Source organism: Lotus japonicus, chromosome 6 (assembly GCF_012489685.1).
Source record: "Lotus japonicus ecotype B-129 chromosome 6, LjGifu_v1.2".
Taxonomy (NCBI): domain Eukaryota; kingdom Viridiplantae; phylum Streptophyta; class Magnoliopsida; order Fabales; family Fabaceae; genus Lotus; species Lotus japonicus.
This window is the reverse complement of record NC_080046.1, coordinates 24,211,770-24,217,769: the sequence shown is the minus strand read 5'-3', so window position 1 is coordinate 24,217,769 and position 6,000 is coordinate 24,211,770.

Genomic DNA, 6,000 nt, shown 5'->3' with positions numbered 1-6,000 from the left:
AATTAGAAGATTCAGCGGGGAGAATATCGTGTCTAAAATACGTTGGAATCAGAAGGAAGAATCGAAAATCGCTCTCATATTTTTATCTTAACTCTATGAGCAAAATCCTCCGATATCTAAACAAATCTGTACCAGTTTACAAAATATCTTCTCAAAATATCTGTTCATACTTATCCAATCTTGATAAATATCTATTCATACCTATCCAATCTTGATAAATATCTATTCATACTTATCCGATCCTTGCTAAATATCTTCCATTTCATTCCCTATATATATATGTTGAAGCTTGAGACAAAACCTCACAAACACACACACACAAGCCGCGGCCAAGAGGAGAGGAGGAGAAGAAGATTTTCTTGATTTCTTGCTTGATCGTTGATCCGACAGTTGCTACTTCAAGGTGTCGAGGTATAGTCGCTAATCCTTACCTATGATCGTCTTTTCCATAGCTTTTCTCTATGTCCTTCTGTACTCTTAGTTTTGAGGTTTTTGCAAAACTATCCTGAATACTTCATTTTTTATTCTAAACATCTTCCTTACGTGCCCAAGAGCACTTCTGTCGGATTAGTTTTTCCGTTATGTCGCCGGAACTCCGCCGGAATCAATTTCTGCTTAAAATACCCATTTTTAAGCAAAGTCTCAACCTTTGGACTGAAAACTATCGCCTTAGCTTAGTGCTAGTAGGATTAGTTGTCATAAACGTCGTTGGTGACGTCCCTATCCAATTTGCTTTTCGAAATTTCAGTTTTGAATTTCTGAGCTAAAATATTGACCAAAATACCCCTGCGACAGTTTTCGATCCGATAATTTTTCCGAGTTTAGAATACCCTTAGTTACGGCTAATGATAGCATAGGAACCAAGTTTGATCGAAGAAAAATCGACACACACAATTACCATGTGTGGCCGAGAGCTACCCTAGGAGGAGGAAGAAAATTCTTTTTCGAAAACTTGTCCTTTCGCGCTAGATTATCGTACCTCGGAGTATATGCTACTTCGTGTAACCTTAGTGAGCATTGATTGCTGAGTTTCTGATAGATTTTGATGGAATTCTGTGGTTTTTACTCTAAAGGTTCTTTTGAGGAATTTCCTGAAGAACTAGGAGCGGATTGTGAAGGAACTTTCGAAGATAATCCTGGAAATTGGCTAAGGTGAGGGCTACTCTCTGAATTACTAGATAATGTTTTAGGTGTCGACGAATTCGACTTGATTTATGTGTTATGCACTTAATTTCTAAATGTCTGAAATGATTTCTGAGGCCTCGGCCGAGCTTGTTGATTTCATGATGCCTTGATATTGTGTGCTAAATGATTCACATGTTTTGTTCTAAATGGTTAATCTAGGATGTGTTGGAATATGCTGTTTATGCTTATTGGATTGCGCTGATTTAACTATGTTATTCCCCTTATATCTGTGATACTGAAGAGTGAGGATAACGGGCAAGTCATGCCGAATTTTTATAAGAGTTTGTGAAAGTTTGATGGGACAAACGGAGTTCGGGCCTTGTTAGTGTTTTAAGTGGATCTAGACATTCTCTGGGGATTACATTGGGATTATGGGATCTTTGAAAACTTATAGGAAATACGATAAGACTAAAAGGAAACTATTTTTACAAGGAAAATTCATAAGATATTAAACAACCTCTAAACCTTTAAATAATGATAACAATCTCGGATGCAAGCTTAGGATTGAATATTAGTTTTGGAAAAGGAGAATTGTCGTCGAATCCAAGTTATGGGAGAATTGTAGGTTTCTGAGTATGTTGATACTCCTTCGCTCTTTGAGCAGTTTGTTTAGCCATCCAAGGGATGAGCCGAGAAGCTTCACTGAGGCGTGAGACCTTGTGAATGCGTGATACTCCACTGAGGCGTGAGACCTTGTGGAAAGCATGGATCTTCACTGAGGCGTGAGACCTCGTGAACAGCATGAAGCTTCACTGAGGCGTGAGACCTTGTGAAATGCGGGATACTCCACTGAGGCGTGAGACCTTGTGGAAATCATGGATCTTCACTAAGGCGTGAGACCTCGTGAATAGCATGGAACTTCACTGAAGCGTGAGACTTCGTGCAAGTGTGTAAATTCACTGGGGCGTGAGACCCCGTGAAAGCATAAAACTTCACTGAAGCGTGAGACTTTGTGAATGTGTGAAACTCCACTGAAGCGTGAGACTTCGTGAGAGCATTGATGACTCGAAGAGTTATCGTGAGTGGTTGCACTCATTTTATGGTTATTGTATTTTGTCGCAGAAATCGACTTTTACCTTAGGGTAAGCTTTTAGAGACTTTAATTTAGCTAGAACACGTGGCGACGTGTCGAGTGAGGTCGGAGACGTTGTTTGGCTAATCACATTGCACTCATGCATACATAGGAGGTTAATACACGGCGTGATACCGGACCTCGGTGGATTCCAAAATGGTCATAAGACCCGGATTTCCGCGTAAGAGCGCTGTTAGGCGACTCTTAGTAGCAGATCTGGCTACCTTTGTGTGGTGTAAGAGGCACGCGGGCGGAAATGGTCCCACCGTTGCTGGTGCTAGGATTGATCCGTTGATGTCCATCCGTTTCCGGAATGCATTTGGTTAACTGGGTTAACCGTCATTTGCATTTCATGCAACATGCATACTGACTTAGTTGTTGAGTGTGATTGATAATTGTTAATCCTATTTGATGCATGCTATCTGTTATTACTGCGTTTATATTCATTGTGAAATATACAACCCTAGGATGTTATCCCTAGCTATAAGCCTAAGTTGCTATTCTCTTATCTATATCTATTGGTGGTATTATTTACATAATTCTTTGGAGTTGACCCTCGCGTCTTCTGTGTGTGCTTTGGCGGACTACGCCCTTTGTCAGATGTCTTTGGCGGGCTGGTTCACGATGGTTCACCCTTCGGGGGGGAACTAGGGTTGAGATGCTGGAATCGGAGCGCGTCGCGGTTGCGAGAGGAGGACGGATGGTGTACATAGACTAGGTCGTTCTGGATTCAGATTCGGACGACGATCATGCTAGCATGTAGGTTTTAGTGCTGGTGTGAGCTCCTCGAGATAGGATTAGTGTAGGAGTAGAGTCTTAGCTCTGACCGTTATGTTTTCTTTTGGGAACAGGGTAGTTTCCCACCTATAGCTTTTTGTGTGGTTCCTCTACTGGAATTACAGAGAGTCGGTTGGGCTAGGAGGTCTTGTTTTAGGCCATCTGGGCTGCCTTATTCTCATTTTTGAGGGATAGTGTTGCGGACACTTGACCTTTCTTTTGGTTTGTACTTTTGCCTACGGGCGTTACCTTTTCTTACTTCCCGTCACTGGAGGTTTACTCGTGACATGGTTTACTACTTACAGCGGGGGCTGTGTTTATATTATGTACATTCGTTCTGTTAGCTTTTGTTGTAGAGTTTTATTTTCTTCCAGTCTTCGATGGTACTATCGACGAAAAAAAAAAATAATCCATGTTTTTCCGCTTTAAGTTTCTTTTGGTTACTAAAGTGACGCCACCGAAATCGGGGTGTTACACTGGTGCTCCTCCACCAGTACTCTGCATCCCCTTTCAGCATGAAGGTAGCAAGATTCACCTTCTCTCCATCAGTTGTGTGCAAAGCCTCAAAAATCTTTTCCAGTTCTTGAATCCAAAGATCCGCTTTCTCAGGTTCAGCTTCCCCTTCAAACTTTGGCGGGTTCTGCCAATTGAAATCAGTTCTCATCCTGACCTGATCCTGGTTCAGCTCTCGTTCCAACCTCTGCGCCCTCCTGGCATGTTCTCCAGCCTCTCTCTGAGCTTGTGCAGCAGCCATCGTAACACTAGCATTGGCCTGCTGAGCCACCACTTGGGCCAATTGAGCCATGGCCTGAGCGAGCTGAGCGTTGGTTGGGTCCTGTCTAGGAGGCATGATGTCAAACCTGCTTGTTGATAAAACCACAACCAAACGTCAGTTCTTCAGTCAGAGAGATCATCTAACAGTAAAAATTTCAACCAAAGCATCATGGCAATGATACTCCACTCCAAATAAGATCACACTTCAAACATCTTAGCACACAAAATTCTACCCATCCTCACTGCGGAAAACTTTCAAAACACCTTAAAACAAAAAGTAACGAGTACCAACTCGTGTGCCCCAAACCCTAGTGCTCTGGTTTTCTCAACCGGAGCTCTGATACCACAATGTAACGCCCCGATTTCTCAAACGTCACGAAAAGCCAAATAACATAATTTTCGTAAAGAATTTCTCGCCGATTAATTTATTAATCTTTACTTAGTGGTAAAAGTTCCTTTTACGTAAAACTCTTCAATAACCATTAGTTTCAAAAACGCGCGGAATCATTTAACCAAGATAATCGACATATCTAAAATTAAACTTCATAAATAGATAAAATCCGTGGCCACACCCAGGTGTGTAAACAAATCACATTGTAATACTCGTCGATTTGATTACATCAAGAATTCAAAATAAAGTACTTGCAAACTAAACGTTAAAGATAAATCAACGCTCTCATTTCCACCCATGGTCCTGATTACAGTCTGCATAGTGTCCAGCCCACATATTCGAAGGATCTGGCGTTTCTGCTCCCTGTTGAATCTTCGCTTGCATGTCCAGATTCCACTGCTTTAACTCCTCTATAGTCCATTTGAAACCTGGCGGCACATCTGGTACCTCGGGTGCAAGATCCTTGAGTCCCTCATCGAGTCTATACTCGGGTGGTGCCACTGGGCTCATAGGCTCCTCCTTTGGTATCAGAAGTCCCTCCGCAGGGTTACGATACTCCGAGTTCACCGAAGGCTCGCTTCCCTCGCCTGGTTCATAAATCGGAATCTCCTCTGGATCGGACTCCGTACTGCTAGCAACCTCCACAGGAAGTCCAAATCAGGAAGGTGCATGAGGAAACCGAATCCTTCCTTTGAGGGGCTGAGTCACCACAATCTGTCCACTCAGGTCATGCTTGAAGATGATAGCGCCGCCGACATATATATTCCTCACCTGGTGTTAGTCGGTGCCCCAGGCTGAGTCATCATCAAAACTAGGGAGATAAATCTCCCAGTCCTGATCCACCAGCTCGTCCAGAATCACCATCTGTTGGCGTTAAGCGCCCAAACAACAAATAACAAATAGCGAGGGTCAACTTCTGACTCTCAAGTAGTTCCTGTCTAAGCATGTTATGAACAACTAGATATTCCAAAAATATATTCAACGGAATTTTATCGATAAGGTTAATCACATAGCCTAAGTTTCAGTTAGTCTATGCGTCTTCACTTTTCACACAACCACCTTTCACCTGGGATCCAACACCATTCGTCCAGCAGACGAACAACACCACGAGCAAAGCTCACAACATCATGGCGTTCCTTGGAACGACCACAGCACACCATGGGTCAGACACCCACAAGTCATAACATCACGGTTCAAACCGCATTCACCCTCGCGTGCAAGTTATCCGTTTTGTCTCTAACGGAACCACTGTTCTCATGGTCCATAGTCCTAACCAGACCTATGTTCCACTAATCATAATCTCTACTTGCATGCGAGTAAACATCATAAAATCCTAGTCTCATGTTACTACTTCAAGTAAATAGACAGGCATAAACTAATATACAATACTATTACAGTCCTGCTGTAACTAAAAGCATCGTCATGAGTATCCTCTAGTGACGGCAAGGTTTACGAGTTTTCAGAAAGCATAATTAGTTCGAAATATAATACAAGTGACAGGAGGAAATAGTCAGCCCCAGATGTCCTCCTCTAGACCTCTACAACCGACTACTCCATGTGATTCCCAACTACGGAGAACCACACGAAAGTAACGTGTCGGGGACCTACCCTGCCCCAAAATATGAATGACGAATCAGAGCTATGACAGTAACAACCAACTCAAAAGACTCTAACCACCCATATCCCACACTGCTATCATCGACCCTCCCTCGATCAGGCATGAAGTCCGGGTCCTCGTCGAAAGCTTCAGTAATAGTCATTTCGCTCCGGGTCTTTCCCGCACAACGAATCATCACGAACC